Source organism: Mustelus asterias, chromosome 30 (assembly GCF_964213995.1).
Source record: "Mustelus asterias chromosome 30, sMusAst1.hap1.1, whole genome shotgun sequence".
Taxonomy (NCBI): Eukaryota; Metazoa; Chordata; class Chondrichthyes; order Carcharhiniformes; family Triakidae; genus Mustelus; species Mustelus asterias.
Genome location: NC_135830.1, coordinates 15,851,759 through 15,870,998, shown reverse-complemented (window position 1 = coordinate 15,870,998; position 19,240 = coordinate 15,851,759). Strand labels below are relative to the sequence as shown.

The following is a 19,240-nucleotide window of genomic DNA, read 5'->3' as shown; positions in this document are numbered from 1 at the left end:
ATGATGCAGCTGTATAGAACGCTGGTTAGGCCACATTTGAAGTACTGCATCCAGTTCTGGTCGCCGCACTACCAGAAGGACGTGGAGGCGTTAGAAAGAGTGCAGAGAAGGTTTACCAGGATGTTGCCTGGTATGGAGGGTCTTAGCTATGAGGAGATATTGGGGAGACTGGGGTTGTTCTCCTTGCAAAGACGGAGAATGAGGGGAGATCTAATAGAGGTGTACAAGATTATGAAGGGTATAGATAGGGTGAACAGTGGGAAGCTTTTTCCCAGGTCGGAGGTGACGATCACGAGGGGTCACGGGCTCAAGGTGAGAGGGGCGAAGTATAACTCAGATATCAGAGGGACGTTTTTTACACAGAGGGTGGTGGGGGCCTGGAATGCGCTGCCAAGTAGGGTGGTGGAGGCAGGCACGCTGACATCGTTTAAGACTTACCTGGATAGTCACATGAGCAGCCTGGGAATGGAGGGATACAAACATGGAAACCCTACAGTGCAGAAGGAGGCCATTCAGCCCATCGAGTCTGCACCGACTACAATCCCACCCAGGCCCTACCCCCACATATTTTACTCGCTAATCGCTCTAACCTACGCACCTCAGGATTCTAAGGGGCAATTTTTAACCTAGCCAATCAACCTAACCAGCACATCTTTGGACTGTGGGAGGAAACCGAAGCACCCGGAGGAAACCCACGCAGACACGCGGAGAATGTGCAAACTCCACACAGACAGTGACCCGAGCCGGGAATCGAACCTGGGACCCTGGAGCTGTGAAGCAGCAGTGCTAACCACTGTGCTACCGTGCCGCCCTTGGTCCAACGATTGGTCTCGTTGGACCAAGGAGCGGCACAGGCTTGGAGGGCCGAAGGGCCTGTTTCCTGTGCTGTACTGTTCTTTGTTCTTTGTTCTTTATGACAGATTTCCTTCTGCAAGATGTGTTTTCATGACAATCAGAAAACAAAGCTTCATTACTGAGACTAGTTTTCACTTCCGTTTCAGTTCTAGACTGCGGTGGGATCGTGACCTGTGAGCCTGGGCCACAGGATTCATGCTCCACTGATTTTACCACTATGTCACAATCTTCCCGGAAGAGTGTAAGTTTAAATCCTTCACATGGAATCAAAATACTTAATTTCACATTGAAAACAAACATTTAAAGCAGTGTACTGTGGAAATCAGTGTCGTACACTCAGGATACAGGGGAATTGACGAGATATCTATTGCTTTCATTCAAAGCCAGAAAAATGTGGTGAATCCTCAGCGTGAGTGATGAAGGAGCTGCGCTCCGAAAGCTCGTGATTTCAAACAAACCTGTTGCACTTTAACCTGGTGTTGTGAGAATTCATACCGGGTACTGACGGGCATTTCATTTACAATTCGCAAAAAGATTATTTTAATAAAATGAACAGCTTTCAGCAAATCGCACCGCAATCACATTGCGGACGGTGCAGTGAGTTACTCTCCTGGCCTCATTGCATCAGCTCCAGAGGACGATTTCTCAAGAACACAAAACGCTCAGCGATAACGAGGTCGGAGGCTTCATTCATCAGGGATTACCCGAAAGCACGTGACCTTTCTCCCAAATCACACACACACACACACGCCCACAATTGCTCAATAATGCTCAGGTCACCTCAATTTCCCTGTTGGTCTAGTCGATGGAATTCGCTGCTTTAACTGCCATGGTTTGGGTTCGATTCGCGGGTCGGGAATGATGATTCATTGCTCTCGTGCAACACATGAATTAAGGAGAGTGGATATTGCTTCCTGGTCGAAAACGGGAGAGATACTTGTGGCAGGTTGAACAGGAAGAAGGAAAAATCTGCCCCATTCCACAATCCTGTCAATTACCCACAACAATTCATATTTACATTAGGAAGTCTTACAACACCAGGTCTATTTGGAGTCAGGAGCTTTCCGGGCGCTGATAAAATAAAGCAAATTGATTTTATTATCGGAGCAAATGAACCTGTTGGACTTTAACATGATGCTGTGAGACTTCTTATTGTGCCCACCCCAGTCCAACGCCGGTATCTCGACATCATACTTACATTGCAATTGCTGGTACCAACTGTCAGAATGAGTGAGTTACCTTCGACTGCATTAAATGTCACTGCAGCTCACCACATTCAAAGAGTAATGTTTGTTATAAACCTTATTGTGGTAAATCTGTTGAAAACCTTCAGCTTATCACTGCTCTGCTTTCATCACACTGGAAGCTAATGTGAAAAGATGAATAATTTCAAAGCTGAACAACGTGCACAAGACTGGAAGGAGAATGCGACTGTGAATAATTGGCACTGTGGAATTCCTGTATTCAGTCTATGGGAGAACCAGGAGAAGGAAATCCTCATGGTCCAGTGCTTCGGATTTGGCGCTTTCAGGGTCATTGATCGGCTTCAATATGCTAAGATTTAAAGTTTTTGGTATTCCATTTAACAAACCTGAGTTGTTTCCTGATCGAAAACAGCTCTGTCAGAAGCAGTGGAGTTAGATCTATATTTGTGTCCGAATTGGAAATGTCACATGGGCAACAGTTCAAGAACAAACACAGATAGTGAAGGACAGTGATAGGCTGCAAAGCGCTGCCAATAGATCAGGAATTTGTCTGTCCCAACCTGAAATGAGTTCAATGAGGGAAATACACAGTAAGTCGGCAAAGATCAGTGGAGTGAGGACTGAGTTACACTTTCACTAGAATGCTGTTTTTATAATTGCAAAGTCCTGAGATTGAGAGCAGAGAGTTCACATTTGAGGCGTTTCAGTTCTTTGAGAGATGAATGCCTGCCGTGTTTTACAAGGTAAGTTTCACAGGATCAGTAATGATGAGATTGGTGGGTTTCGGAAATTAAAATTTACACGTGAACAGCTTGTGGGACTAATTCATTTATCGTTGCCGTCTTGCAGTGTGTTTTATGTTCTGATAAAACCTGTATTTATAATACAAGCATAAGATGGTGGAAATTCTCAGCTGGTTTGACAGAATCTGTGGACACGCATCAAATTCTAAACACTTCCATTTGTCACCTGTGTTCCTGAAGTATACTGATTATTGTGTTCATAAAAACTGATAATACCTTTGCAAAACAGCTGTCCCATCTCTCAGTGTTATTAAATATTAAGGAATCACATTATCTCACAGCCATGTGGCATTTACAATTCACCAATGCTTCAATAATATTCTGCAACTGCAGTCATGGAGAAAGATAAAATTCGGGACAAATGCTATTTTCTAAATCTTATGTTAGATCAATGACTCTGCCACATGGCTAAGGTTTTCCACAGAATTATAATTCTACAAAGCAAGGATTTAAATTGCAATCAGACTGCACTGTTTGATATTCTAGGCCGGTCACATTGGTCATGAGCAGAGCTTCTGGATTGTAGGGGTTAACATGTTCATTTCATATACGAAAGGCTCCCCGATTTAAAATAAGGTCGAAACATAATTGAAATTAACATTTCTTTTAATTTTCCCCGATTCTAGATCGTTGTTGCATATGAACTGAATTAGAGCAAACAAAATGTTAGTTTGTACTTCATGATTGATTACAAAAATGCCCTGAGGGGGTATAGCTCATTGATATTAAGGGAATATAGCTTAGGGGTCGGGCATTTGACTGCAAGTCAAGACGTTTCTGCATTCAAATCGGATGCCTCTTTCCGCGCTTAATAGATTTTGTTTTCAATCTAAACTGTCCTTCATTGGCTGGAAAGCAGGAAAATGGAAAACCAAGGTCAAACATGGGTTGAAGTTTCGAGTTCAGTTATTGAGTTTAATAATATTTGAAATATATAAATTGTTACAAATAATATGAGATAAATGTTCAATAAACTAACGTCGGCTAACAGTAGAGGCAGAAACACACGATAAGTTTTTTTTAGTGTTGCCTAAGGAGTCAGTGGTACTCAAAAACCGAGAGACAATGAAAGCAGATGGAGAGAAAAAAAAGTGCAAGCGCCATCCTTGGATGTTTTCGAACCACCAACTTTTCAATTAACAGCCGAACGCGCTGGTCAATTGCGCCACAGAGACTGACACATCTGTAGCCCACGTGGCATCTTAAATCATAGTGTTAAAGTGTTGGCTGCAAATTCGGTGCCATTTCAATTTTCACCAAGCCTGACACAGAAAGACCAAATGATGGCATCGTTTACAAATCTAAACATGTATGTTTTACTATTTTACCCCACAGTGTTGTTGTGGTGTAATGGTTAATCCCTTCTCCTAACATGGGAAAAGGGCCGTTTGATAGAGCAGGGAGGGACAGATTGTTCCCACTGATTGGGCTCAGTAACAGAGGACTGGGACTGAAGGTCATGAAATGTTTGCATTGATATAGAACCTCTCCCGTCCAGTGGACGTCACAAAGCGCTTTCCAGCCAATGAAGGGCAGTTTAGATTGAAAACAAAATCTATTAAGCGCGGAAGGAGGCATCCGATTTGAATGCAGAAGCGTCTTGACTTGCAGTCAAATGCCCGACCCCTAAGCTATATACCCTTAATGTCTAACCTCCGTTTTGTCTCTCCTTATTCCTCTGTCTCGGTGGTCTATGGTTATGTTTGTTCCTCTGTGTCCGTCACTATGCTCACGTACCTCATGGGCGTGGACATTTTTTTTACCATCACAAACTCTATTCACTTACTTTATTAAACTTCATGGTAAATGTACGGAACATAGCAAGAAGTTTAAAGTTGTGAGATGAAATTGACCCTTTCTGTTATTTGTGAGTGGAGGGTGCTTATTGACTGAGTTACCGTACGTTCCATTGTGCAAGGTGATTAACATTTTTCTTTGATCAACATTTAAACAGACAGCGGATTCACCCGGTGTGATGGTGGGTTCCAGTTCTATATCTGCGATCACAGCATCAATTCATGCCACTTACTGTCAACCCAATATTTCTAATAGTTTGGATGACCCAATATTTCTAATACGTTGGATGTTTAATCAAATTTACTTCGTTTTATATTTCATTATTTTCATCTCAGATCTATCTCCACCAGAGGCAAGTCTCTCTTTCAAAATGTTCTGTTCAGGTAGAACACAAGTTAGTCCTTCATCCAATGGCAACAAGGATTACTTTTCGCTGCAGCATGAAAGCGGCAATGAGACGAAATAGTCAGACAAGCTACTCATGTGTTCCTCTCAATTTCCCAAATCCACCAACCTCATCACTGCAGCTCCTGTGAAATCGCTGTACAGTACACCCACTGGCTCCCTATTATCCACAGCACACGTGACTTTTTCAAAGATTTTGTGAATGGTCTCATTCTGCGGTGCAAACGTTGTATGATACTCTGCTTTCGTCACGCTCAGACCATGGACTGTAAACAAGTTGTTCATTTATCTCTCTTGAATTGTACCCGGTCAGGGCCCTTTCCTGTTGTTATGTTTCCTCGCTCCTGGATTTCACTTGTTTAAAACTTCCTATATTTCCAAACTTTACAAGCTTAAAGGGTAAAATGAAAGGTTATGAAGGTGTAAGAAGAGAGTCCTTTCCCTGTGCGCACTTGCTGCCTGACGTCCTGAGTTTTTCCAGCGCTTCCAGCTTTCAGTGCAGCTGTCTGGTCAGATTTGTGTGACAATATAATATCCGTATTTGAGCAACTCCCGCAACAGCGGCTCGTTGGTCTAGGGGTATGATTCTCGCTTTGGGTGTTATGATGTGCAAGGCTGCGAGAGGTCCTGGGTTCAAATCCCGGACGAGCCCCATTGCAATGGCAAAGTCTTGTTCATTTCTTTGCTGTGCACACGGCAGGATGTGTTTTCCAGTGGTTGCGTTTGGGAAACTGATAGCACAAGGAATCTAACAGCACAACGCACTCACAGGCAATTCAAGATGTTTTCAAAAGTTTTCTGTTCTTTTGGACATTCTCTTTACCCCTCGTCAACAATTCAGAGGACACAATGCTTGTGGGTTCCGGCCGCTAGCTTTGTGTACATTGTTATTCATTCATACGATGTGGCTGACTCCCCCACGCACTGTCTATATCTGTCTCTCTTTGTTTCTGTGGAACGACCTCATTATTTTTCACTCTCTCGGTCTCTCACTGTGCCTCTATCCACTTTCCATCGTGTGTTCTTATTTCCCTCTATTCTCGCAGTGTCTGTGTAACGAAGGTTCAATGGATTGATTGCTGTGATGAGACAGTTGCCCTTGGAGGAGAGATTCATTGTGGTTATCCCTTTCTCTGTAATAAAAAGTGATCCCATTGACAAGTCTGCAACGGCGAGACTGTTTGATAGTGTACATGCTGAGGGATTGTTTCCACCACTCCCCCCAGTTCTCCTCCTCCCCACCCCCACCACCGCCCGCTGGGGTAAGCACAGTACGAAGTCTCACAACACCAGGTTAAAGTCCAATAGGTTTATTTGTTAGCACAAGCCACAAGCTTTCGGAGCACTGCCCCTTGATTAGGTGAGTGGGAGTTGTGTTCACAAACAAGGCATATATAGACACAAACTCAATTTACAAAACAATGGTTGGAATGCGAGTCTTTACAGGTAATCAGGTCTTAAAGGTACAGACAATTTGAGTGGAGAGAGGGTTAAGCACAGGTTAAAGAGATGTGTATTGTCTCCAGCCAGGACAGTTAGTGAGATTTTGCAAGCACAGGCAAGTCGTTGACTATCTCTAATAAGTCATTCCGTCTCAAAATGCCTGTAGGTCCTGTCTCTTAAAATACCTTCCAACAACTTACCCATCACAGATGTGGGGCTCACTGGCCTGTAGTTCCCAGGCTTTTCCCTGCAGCCCTTTTTAAACAAGCACAACATTTACCACACTCCAATCTTCAGGCACCTCACCTGCGACTATCAGCGATTCGAATATCTCTGCTAGGGGACCCTCAATTTCCTCCTTAGCCTCCCACAATGTCCTGGGATATACTTCATCAGGTCCCGGGATTTATCCGCCTCAATGCGCGTTAAGACTTCCAGCACCTCCTTATCTGTAAAATGTACACTCCTCAAGACATCACAATTTATTTCCTGAAGTTCCCGAACATCCATGCTTTTCTCTACAGCAAATACTGATGAGAAATATTCATTTAGGATCCCACCCATCTCTTGTGGATCCGCACATAGATGATCTTGTTGATCCTTAAGAGGCCCTACTCTCTCCCTTCCTACTCTTTTGCCCTTTCTGTCTTTGTCGAAGCTCTTTGGATTCTCCTTTGCCTTATCTGCCAAAACAAGTATTTTGGCAGATAGGTTGCACACCTGCCTCATTGATGTGGTTGGTGGGTTCTAAAGATTGAAAGTTTCACTTAGGAACATAGGAATTAAGATCAGCAGTGGGCAAATTCAGCGCCTCGAGCCTGCTCCAGCATTCAATCAGTTCATGGCTGATCATTCCCTGGTCTCAAATCCACTGCCCCTTATCTGTTAATTCATTTTGTGTTGGAAATATATCTGTCTCCTTCTTTAAACCTTTTTAAGGATTCAGACTCCACCCTTCAATGGAGCAGCGAGTTCCACAAATCGACGACCATTAGCAATAAGTAGTTCCCCAACATCTCCGTTTTAAATCTACCGCCTCTCAACCTATCCATGTGACAGTAGGTTGGTTCTATTCCTTCCCCACAGATGCTGTCAGATCAGTTGAGATTTCCAAGCATTTTCTGTTTTTTGCACAGATTCCAGCATTCATCGTGTTTTGTTTTTTTGTGTAATTGTGACCTCTTGATCTCGACTGCCCAATAAGAAGAAACATTTTGTCTACGTTTACTCTATCAATCCCTCTTAAAATTTTATATAATTCGATCACTTCAGCATCTTGTGGGACGATTTCGCCTCAGTGTAAATTTCATGCCCCAGCGAACTCCTAGCGACTGTATACCACAGTGCCGCCACCTAGCAGAGATGGCAGCGCAGTGGGATACAATCGGGAGTGAGTTGCCCTGGGAATTCTTAACATCGACTCTGTAGTCTCATGGCTTCAGGTTAAACATGTGGAAGGAAACCTCTTACTGGATACCAGGTACCGTCCTCCTTCGGCTCATGAATCAGTGATCCTCCATGTTGAAATACACTTGAAGGAAGCACTGAGGGTGGCAAGGGCGCAGAATGTACTCTGGATGGGGGATTTCAATGTCCACCAACGAGAATGGTTCAGTAGCAGCAATACTGATCGAGCTGGTCGGGTCCTAAAATATGTAACTGTTAGACTTGATCTACAGCAGCTGGTGAAGGAACCAACAAGAGGAAACAACATACTTGACCTCATCCTTACCAATCTGCCGGCTGCAGATGCAACTGTCCACGACGGTATCAGCAAGAGTGATCACTGCATAATCCGTGTGGAGATGAAGTCCCACCTTTGCATTGAGAATAGCCTCCATTGTGTTATGTGGCACTATCACCGTGTTTAATGGGACAGACTTCGAACCGATCTCGCTTCACAGAGGCCTAATTTGATTTAATGATGAGTTAAACAAAAAAATGTTCACCCCGTGACTGGGAATAAATCCCGGGCACGGCGCCTAATCCTGACCACTAGAAAAGCTCATAAGAGAGATTTGCAATTAGACCATAATCATCTATTTTCCCACTGCCTCATTTCATGTCATTGTCTAAACTTTGCTAGATAGTCACACAGCCAATCTATCATTTATAAGCAATTACAGCAAATACGTGGCCAATCCACCTAACATGCACAACTGGTCACTGTGGGAGGAAACTTGAACACCGGCAGGAAACTCAGGCACACACGGGGAGAACGTGCAAACGCCGCACAATTACCGAAGGCTGGAATTGAAGCCGGGTCCCAATTTGCTGGAAGTTTGCCAATGTCACACATGGACAAAAGAGCTGTACTCCAGAGGTGTGACGAATGTGGCTGCCTGTAATATCGAGGCATTTAAAGTGCTCTTCTAAATGGTTCTTAAGTGTTCTTAGTGTTGGTGTTCTCGCCTCTAACAACCTTTCAGGCAGTGGGTTCCAGATTGCCATCACCCTCTGATCCTCTCTGAAGCTCTTTCTCCATACCTTAAATCTATGCCGCCTGGTTGTTCACCCTTCTGCTATGGGGAAACGACTATTCCTATCTGCCAATCCATGTCCCTCAAAATTTTGCACACTCAATCATGTCGGCCCTCAGCATTCAATGCTCAGGCGAAATCAGCCCCAATGTATTTCGCCCCTCTTCACAGCTGAAAATCTCCAGCGTAGTGTCCAGAACTAAAACCACTTGTAGCAGCGTTTGAATTGGAATTCACGCCTCCCCAAAGACTGGAACCTCAACCCAACGTCTGAGACCACTCGGACCCGCTATCACGGAAGTGCAAACGATCACCAGGTATTTTAACGGTATTGCTAGTGAAATAGCTCAGAGGCAAAGAATTTGGTATGAACCATTGGGTACTTCGAGTCCGTTCCGTCAGTTAATCAGAGAAGTGATCCATGCAACAAAGAGAACTCTTCTCCAGTCAGAAACACAATGAACTTCAGTGAAGGGCCTTTACGATTTAAACTGTCCTTAACCTCGTCTGGTTCCTAATCTCCCGCCAGAAATGACAAGAATACTTCCTGTTGAATTTGGTCAGGGTCTTCACTTCAATAAGGGCAGGACATGAGGCGAGACCAGGATTCCTGCATTCTACAGGGAAATAACTGAAATGTGTTTCATGATTTGGACACGAGCAATAAATCTTCATATCCTGACCTGTAATCAAAACAGCAGTGAAAGTGTCAAACTCTATCCATCAGACCAGCAGTTACAGCATGTTTTAAAATTTGCTTTATCCACGCTCCTTTTGTTATTGTTAAGCTCGCTGAAAGCACACTTGAACCAAAGGGATTCTCCTGAAAAATGACACAATCTGCTTCAATACCAGTGATATGTTCAGCCATTGACAACATACAACAAACTCGCCACTTCAATTATTACATTCTTTCTGAGGGTTCGAAACCGGACAGCAATATTTCTGCATGCTTTTCAATACAGAGTCAGGGAAACGTTTCATAATTTGTGTTTTTGGTAAATGTCAACTGATATGCTGAGTATTTCCAGCATTTTCTGATTGCAAAGTCAGGAGTCACTCGGTAAAAACAACAAAAGTGAAGGTCTGTGGTAGAGAGCAAGGCAAGGTGGATTAATTGACACAAGGAATGATAGACACGCAAACATTGAGCAGGTGATGCTGGAGAGCGGGTGGTCTCGTGGTTCAGATTCAAGGCTTTAACCGCCAAGGCCCAGGTTCAATGACAGGTGACAAATTGTGAAAATAGAATTTCGTATGAAACAACTTGTCTCTTTCTTATTCCTGATCAACTAATCACAACTGTTGTTTCAAAGCAATATGCCAAGACTAATAAGCTGTTCCTCGACTGTAACTTTCTATAATTGTTTCATTTTCATCCCCACTGCTGCTGCCTTCACAATATTTCTTTCATCCTACAACCCATTACTGCAAAATCCACCTTCTTCACTTGTGTTCAGCTCTTGTGACCTCATGGGACTGAGTAGATTCAATGCGAAGATTATCATTTAGTCCGAGATTTGGAGCGAGATCGAGGCGATGTTTGTGTCAGTGTAAAAGGTAAAGTCTGACCCATTACCACCCAAATATACTTTGCAACACCATCTCTATCGTCAGTGCGTTGCAGCCTATCACTCTCCTTTGCTTAATAAAACAAATTATTGCTTATGCTGGAAACTGAAACAGAAACAGAAAATGCTGGATAATGTCAACAGTTTTAACAGTATCAGTGGATAGAGAATAGAGACAACGTTTCGAGTCCTGATGACCCGCCGTCAGAGCTCTGAGCCTCTGACAAGTTGATTTCGAAACGTTGGCTCCAATCTCATAGAGTCAAAGAGTCTTAGAGTCACAGGTTTACAGCATGGAAAAAGGCCCTTCTGCCAGGCTTGTCCATGCCACCTTTTTTTAACGACCAAGCCAGTCCCAATTGCCAGCGTTTGGCCCATATCCCTCGATAGCAATCTTGCTCATGTAACTTTCTAAACGCTTGTTAAAAGACACAATTGTACCCGCCTCTACTACTATCTCTGGTAGATTGTTACAGACACTCACCACCCTCAGTGTGAAAAAAGAATGCTCCTCTGGATCCTTTTGTATCTCTCCGCTCTCATCTTAAACCTATGCCTTCCAGTTTTAGACTCCCCTACCACTGGGAAATGATATTGACTATCTAGCTGATCTATGTCTCTCAGTATTTCATAGACCTTTATAAGATCGTCCTGAGCCTCCTACATTCCAGAGAAAAAAGTCCCAGTCTATCCAACCACTCCTTGTAACTCAAACCATCAAGTTCTCGGAGCATTCTAGTAAATCGTTTCTGCATTCTTTCTAGTTTAATAATGTCCTTTCTATAATAGAATGACCAGAACAGTACACAGTATTCCAAGTTTGGCTTACCAATGATTGCACAACTTCAACAATACGTCCCAGTTTCTGTATTCACTGTTCTGACCAATGAAACCAAGCATACCGAATGCCGTATTCACCACCCTATCCACCTGTGACACCACTTTCAATGAGCTATGAACATGTACCCCCAGATCTCTTTGCTCTATAACTCTCGCCACGCCCTACCATTAACTGAGCAAGTCCTGCCCTTGTTCGATCTACCAAAATGCATCACCTCGCATTTATCTAAATTAAACTCCATCTGCCATTCGTCAGCCCACTGGCTGAATTGATCAAGTTCCCGTTGAAATATGAGATAACGTTCTTCACTGTGCACTATGCCATCATTCTTGGTGTCATGTGCAAACTTACTAACCATGCCTCCTAAATTCTCATCCATATCATTAATATAAATGACAAGTGACAGTGGACCCAACATCGATCCCTATGGCACACCGCTGCTCACAGCCTTCCAGTTTGAAAAACAAGCCTCTACACCACCCTCTGTGTTCTGTCATCAAGTTAATTTTATATCAATTTGGCGACCTAGCTGGATCCCGTGAGTTTTAATCTCATGCAACAACCTACCATGCGGTACCTTGTCAAAGGCCTTGCTAAAGTTCATATAGACAACATCGACGGCACGGCCCTCATCTACCTTCTTGGTTACCCCTTCAAAAAAAACTCAATCAAATTTGTGAGACATGATTTTCCACTCGCAAAGCGATGCTGACTGTCCCTAATCAGTCTTTGACTCTCCAAATGCCTGTCGATCCGATCTGTAAGAATTCCTTCGATCAACTTAGTTGGGCGGGGCGGCGGGGGTGGGGGGGGCGGGGTGAGGGGGAGGGGGGCGATAGCCTCGTGGTATTAACGCTAGACTATTAATCCAGAAACTCAACTAAGTTCTGCGGACCGGGGTTCGAACTCGGTCATGACAGCCGGTGGAATTTGAATTCAATAAAAAAATTCTGGAATTAAGAATCTACTGATGACCATGAAACTATTGTTGATTGTTGGAAAGACTTATCTGGTTCACTAATGCTCTTTAGGGGAGGACATTTGCTGTCATTACACGGTCTGGCCTATATGTGACTCCAGAGCCACAGCAATGTGATTGCCTCTCAACTGCTTTCGGGCAACTGAGGATGGGCAATAAATGCTGGCCAGCCAGCGACGCCCATGTCCCATGAACACGTAAAAAAACTACAGCTGTGAGGCTCACCGGCCTGTAGTTCCCAGGCTTTTCGCTTTTAAACAAAGACACAACATTTGCCACCCTCCAATCTTCGGGCACCTCACCTATTGCTATCGATGTTTAAAATATCTCTGCTAGTGGATACACAATTTCCTCCCTAGCCTCCTACAACGTCCTAGGATACACTTCATCAGGTGCTGAGGATTTATCTACCGGGATGCGCTTTAAGACTCCAGCATATCCTTCTCTGGAAAACCTAAACTCCTCAAGATATTGCTATTTATTTTCCCAAGTTCCATCACACCCATGTCTTTCTGATGGTCTCTCTGCAAAAATGCCTTCAGACCTGATGAGATATTCTAGTCCACTTCCGGCCTCCCCCACCATTAGGAACATTCTCTCTGAATCTACCCTGTCTAACTCTGTTAGAATTTTGTCGTTGCTATGACTCCTCCCTTATTCTTCTAAACTAGAATGAATGTAATGCTAACCGACTTAGTCCCTCCTCATGTGACAGACCTGTCATCCCAGATATAAGCCTGGTAAACGTTCGCTGTACTCCCTGTAGGGCAATGAAATCCTTCCCCAGATAAGGACACCAAAACTGCACACAATACTCACGGTGTGGTCTCACTAACACCGTATACAATTGCATTAATGACTGAAGAGGCTCGAAAGGCTGAGCGGCCTGCCCTTGTCCCTATTCCTTATGGCATTGTTGGTCCTCATGCTTTGGAACTCTCTTTCTCAATAATCGGTGGCAACAGAGCTTTCATTATTTTTAAGGTAGATGTGGATAAGTTTTTGCTGAGTCATACGTGATTGGTGATCAGGTGTAGGTGGACTGCAAATTTGATGTTAGAATTAAGTTATGAAATGGTGGAGCGGGCTTGAGGGGCTTAATGTCCTACGTATCTTTCTATTTTGATTGTTCATACGACGATCTGAGAGACAACACATTCCACATCATTGTCTTTAATGAGCGACCCCTTCTTTGAAACTTTCTCACCCGGTTTTGGATTCTCTCCGAAATGGCAACATTCTGTGCACATCCACAATGTCAACATCCCTCAAGATCTTAAACTCTTCCATTAAGCCGCCTCTTACTATTCGAACTTTCAGTGTGTATATGTCTACTCTCTCCAACCATCTCCATGAGACAACCCGCTCATTACTGGAAATCGTTTAGTAAACCTTCTCAGGAGTGTCTCAAAGACATTTTCATTTCCCTTTATATATCGATAGCCAAAGGTATACACGTTATTTCTAATATGGGCTCACTATCAGAAGGGCTTGAACCTGCAAGGCCACGGAGCAGATGATAGAATGTGGGATTAGACGGAGCCACTAGTTCCATTTGTCTCCGTTGTATCCAGAGTATGCATGATGGGCTGAATGGCCCGTTTCGGCATCATTACTTTTCCATTCTTCTAGTTATCACCAGAGTTTTGTGCAACTGAATGGGTATGTATAAATAATATTGGGTGTAATTCGTGTAAGATAATGTCCTTTTTTGTCAGGTTTATAAATAGGCTCGACTGACATTTGTTTTAAATTCGAGCAAAAATAATAGAAGGAATTAAATATTACTAAGTAGAGTGAATTGAAGGTGAAAGATATTTCGAGAAGATAAAACGTGCAGATCGATGGAATTGCATCCACACAGTCTGAAAGCAGCACGGCATGCAGAGGAAGATGTAAGGTTGGGTGAAGGGCACAGGACACATCCTCACTTATCATCAAAAGTACAGGAAATGTTACATGTGTTTCGGAACGCAGGTTGGACACCTGATTTACCTCTTGCACGGGTTAATCTCCATAAAATAATATCTGTGAACAATACAAGGGCAGATGGTTGTTTTATCGGATTAAGACCTGTTTCTTGCTGAAAACCAGCAGTGTAATATTTCTAATCATCCTGCTTTTGACACCTCTCTTTTATTTGCAGAAGCATCAACATTATTCCCCGAATCTGCACCAATTTCACTATTACAGTTTCATTGAAATTCTGAAATTGTAGATTGACATTATGAGATAGAAATATTCATTACTGTCTTAATTCACGTCAGTTCAGTAACATAGTCTTAATCAATAATCCTATTTTTCACCAAACTGCTTGGGCCAATTTGTTTGTCTTCAGTCAGATCATTTTCTATGATTGCAAAGGACTTTCAATAAACATGTATTTTGCAAGAAAAGCTGAATTCATCTTGTTTGTTCGGCGATTGTGAATAATCGTGTAGGCACAAAGTTTAATTGTTTCTCCGGTGACTTTACTCACTCCATAAATAGGCAATGCTTTCATTGTGCCCACCGGTGTTAAAAATAAGAGTGGTCTCCAGTACAACCAGAGATCATTGAATCTCAGAGTCGATGAACCATGTACTGGATTATTCCACTTGAACTTCGTATTATTTGGGTACGTCACGATGTCTGAAGGATTTACTACCCACTCCGTTGGTGTGACTGGTGAGTGTAATTTCACTATATTTATTACCTTGTCCATGAGATCCAGTTAATAATGTTATTATATGCAAACGTCATGTTCCTTATGTGTTAATGCAGTGGGAAAAATTCTCTCTCTTCTCAGCAGCCATTGTCCCTACTGTCGCCTGGTTGCTCTTTATTTCCCTCTCCCTCCCCTCCCCGCTACCACGCCCCCACCCCCCCCCCCCCCCCCCATCTCCTCGCTCCACCCACTCCGTCCCCACCTCCACCGGCCACTTTCACTGTTCCTGCCTTAGTATCTAAAGGGTCCTGACCTCAGTAAAAATATATATATAATTTCCAGTGCTGTGATTCACAGCCAATTCCAAATCAACTGATGCAATATCTACAAATGCAGAGTCTACAGCAGAGTCACAGCAGAGTGACCCGGACCAGGGACATTTGGTCCAAACCCATTGGCATCATTGTGTTTCCCAAATACAAATATGGAGAAGGCTTGAAAGTGGAGATCTGATCTGTTGGTGAATCTGCTTTCTTGCTACATCAATGCGGTGCTTTCCTACTGTGAACTCGGTCTCAGCGGAACCAGTGAATCCATATTATTCTGAGGCTGGATTATGTGAAAACAAATACTTCAACTGCTCCCCAGAATCCTGACAGACCGCTGCTCCCGTTCTCAATCTGAAATATGAGTTAATTGTGTCTCTCTTCCTTACAGTGAACTTATCGACGATTCTTATCCTGTCTCGCGGAAGGTGTGGACTTTCAAAATGTGTCACACGTTCCTAATTTCCATGTTAGCAGCGTGTGTACTGGTCGTCATCATCGACCTCATATTGAGGCAAGTTCCTATCAGAGTTAATGATCAATTTATCTTCATGCATCAGACTCAAGTGTGCAACATCCATGCCGTCCTGCTGTACGCAGTCACCGATTGTTCTGTCTTGTTCACTGTCACTTTCACCTTTGATCGATTCGTGGCCATTACTTGTCAGAAACAGAAAATAAACTACTACACTGAGAAAACGGCAGTTGTGGTTATTGGAACAGTGAGTGTGCTGCTCAGTGCAAAGAACACGTTCTGGTACTATATGTCTGAGGATATAGTGTACTTTCCAATAATCTCTACTTCTGTTATGCAGATTCTGATTAATTGTTTTCACCAGCGTGAGTAGAAGTTGAAAGTCTGCATTATATTTTAGCCAAAAGACCAGAAGACCATAAGACATAGGAGCAGCATTAGACCACTTGGCCCATCGAGTCTGCTCCGCCATTCAATCATGGCTGATATTTTTTCTCATCCCCATTCTGCTGCCTTTTCCCCATAACCCCGATCCCCTTATCAATTAAGAACCTATATCTCTCTGTCTTAAAGACACTCAATGAACTGGCCTCCACAGCCTTCTTCTCCAAACCTCATCTGTTCCTTTATTGCTGAAACTGCTGTGCAATATTTCAACCGTTAAACACATTTTATTGTCGAGCAAGGTTCTCCGTAGACCTCAGACGCAAAAGAGTGGGGAAAGTTCAAATGGCCAAGAGATAGAGAAGTGAAGAAAATCTACCATCTTACCCTTTGCGATGTCGGGAAATTTTATCCTGTTATGGTCAGGGTTCCTATTGTTTTGCCTTAATCAGCGATTGTACAAGTTGAATTTATTTCTGTTATTTTGCCATTATTTGTTCAGGAACTGGGATTTATGCTTCAACTCGAGAGTTGCTGCACCAACACATGCATTCATGCCATGACCCAGACGCAATTCAGAGCGGATCTGAAGAATGTGGTGAAATTTTCATTTACTGGAATTGTGAAGTTTATTAAACAGTGATCATATAGTTTACCATAACAGTGTGTTTATCTGGTGTACTGTACAAAACCCCATCTCAGTCAGACACGCACAGTGAGACCGTTTTTGTTTTGTTATTCTGATCAATCCATGAACAGCAAGCGCAGAAATAGAAAATAATCGAATTTACGTCCAGAGGCACTGGGTTTGGATCATTTCAATGCTGATATTCAGCATGGCCTGGGCAAAATGAGCTCCAGAGTGAAGTATCCCCATGGCAAAGCGGGAGGGAGATTGGTGACTGTGACATTTTGCATCTACTCCAACACACCTCCAACAACAAATGGAGATGCCAGCCCTGCCGTCCCTTAAACCTCACCGCATCATAAAACTTTATTATTTAATAAGTCTGGATGAGAAAAGTACACATCACTTTAAATCAATAAAAGAGGTCATAAAATAATTAGCTGTTAATGCGCATATTTATTCGTGGGAAGATGAATGCCAATGTCAGTATTAAATTCATTATCCTTCGGCCAGATTTCCCTGTGAATATCACTGACACAGATACTAATGTCGTTGCTTTACTTGTTGGTTCCTTTCTGGGGAAACAAGGAAATAAATTTAACCTAAAAATCTCCTCAAACCTGTTTTGCTATCTTGTCGTTAAAGTGATACAACACCACCATCTGCTGGCGCCGCACAGCAACTGCAGATTTGTGAGTTTCAAAGTTCAGTGTCTGGATGGCTGCATCCGCGAACCTTTTGCTGAAGTGTGACTATTGAACGATATTGTCCGAGATTTGAGTATACAGAAGGAGCTCGGCTGGCGCATTCGCCCTTTTATATAACCAGACACCGCACAGGAACTGTGTTCTTCATTATCCTTTGGAGACATGGTCTGGACATTGAAGTTGGTGTTATTTCAGACTGCAATGCGTGCATTCGATGCAGTTATCAGAGGTTAAATCACATTCAAAATGGGAGTGGGCAAACTTTTCTTCCCTCTGTAATTCACTGTCAGACATTTTCAAGGTTTAATCTTATAGGGGCACGCGCACACAGACATTTACAGCAGCGCGTACATACACAAAGACATTTACAGGGGCCCACACGCGCAAACATACACACATAGAGATACAGGGGCGCGCACTCGTTCACAGAAATACAGAGTCACAAACACACACAGACACAGACATGCGCACACGCATACACTCACACAGACACACAGATCCTTATAAAGAATGTTCACAGTAACTTCATTGCAATGTTAATGTAAGCCTAATTGTGACACTAATAAACGTCAATGTTTCCAATATAATCCACTAAATTACACAATGATTCTTTGAAGATTGAAAACGAAATCATTTTAAGGCGCAGATTTTATTTCTTTGATTGCATTTGATTTATTTTTGTCACGTATATTACATACAGCGAACAGTACAGGGAAAAGACAAAGCATATCGTTCATAGAGAAGGAAACGAGACATTGAAGAATGTAATGTTACAGTCATAGCTTGGGTGGAGTGAAAGATCAGCGTAATGCAAAGTAAGTCCATTCAAAAGTCAGACGGCAGCAGGAAAGAAGCTGTTCTTGAGTCGGTTGGTACGTGTCCTCAGACTTTTGTATATTTTTCCCGCGGAAGAAGGCGGAAGATAGAATGTCCGGGGTGCGTGGGATCCTTAATTATGCTGGCTGCTTTGCCGTGGCAGCGGCAGTCAATGGATGGGAGACTGGTTTGCGTGATGGATTGGGCTCTATTCATGCCTTATTGTTGTTTCTTGCGGCCTTAGGCAGAGCAGGAGCCATACCAAGCTGTGATACAACCAGAAAGAATGATTTCTATGGTGCATCTGTAAAAGTTGGTGAGAGTCGTTGCTGACATGCCAAATTTCCTTAGTCTTCTGACAAAGTAGAGGCGTTGGTGGGCTTTCTTAACTTTCGTGTTGGCATGGGGGGACAAGGACAGGTTGTTGGTGATCTGGATACATAAAAACTTGAAGCTTTCGACCATTTCTACTTCGTCCCCGTTGATGTAGACAGGGGCATGTTCTCCTTTTCGCTTCCTGAAGTCGATGACAATCTCCATTGTTTTATTGACATTGAAGCAGAGATTATTGTCGCCGGAACAGTTCACCATGTTCTTCATCTCATTCCTGTACTCTGTCTCGTCATTGTTTGAGATCCAACCCACTACAGTGATGTCGTCGGCAAACTTGAAATTATTTTGTATCTTCACAGCCTTTATTCACACTGTATCCGTGCTCGATAAATAAGGTTTTCCCATTTTGAAGCTCTTGGCCTACATTATAAAAGTTACCGTGATGCAGAAAAAAACCCATCTGTGTTGGAATGAAAATGTTCAACCTCCATTCTTGTTCCGATTTGCCCTGCCAGTTATATACCTCAACAAGTTTCGTACATATT

The 19,240-nt window shown here is 43.1% G+C and overlaps 1 protein-coding gene and 1 non-coding gene across 2 annotated transcripts in view; both read left to right on the top strand.

The window, feature by feature from the left end:
• LOC144480793 (uncharacterized) overlaps positions 1-19,240 on the top strand; it is a 585,830-nt gene that overhangs the window by 93,901 nt on the left and 472,689 nt on the right. The gene's annotated exons all lie outside the window — the stretch shown is intronic.
• Positions 5,628-5,717, top strand: trnap-ugg (transfer RNA proline (anticodon UGG)). Its single transcript is given in 2 exon segments — positions 5,628-5,663; positions 5,682-5,717. It is a non-coding gene; the product is annotated as a tRNA-Pro (tRNA).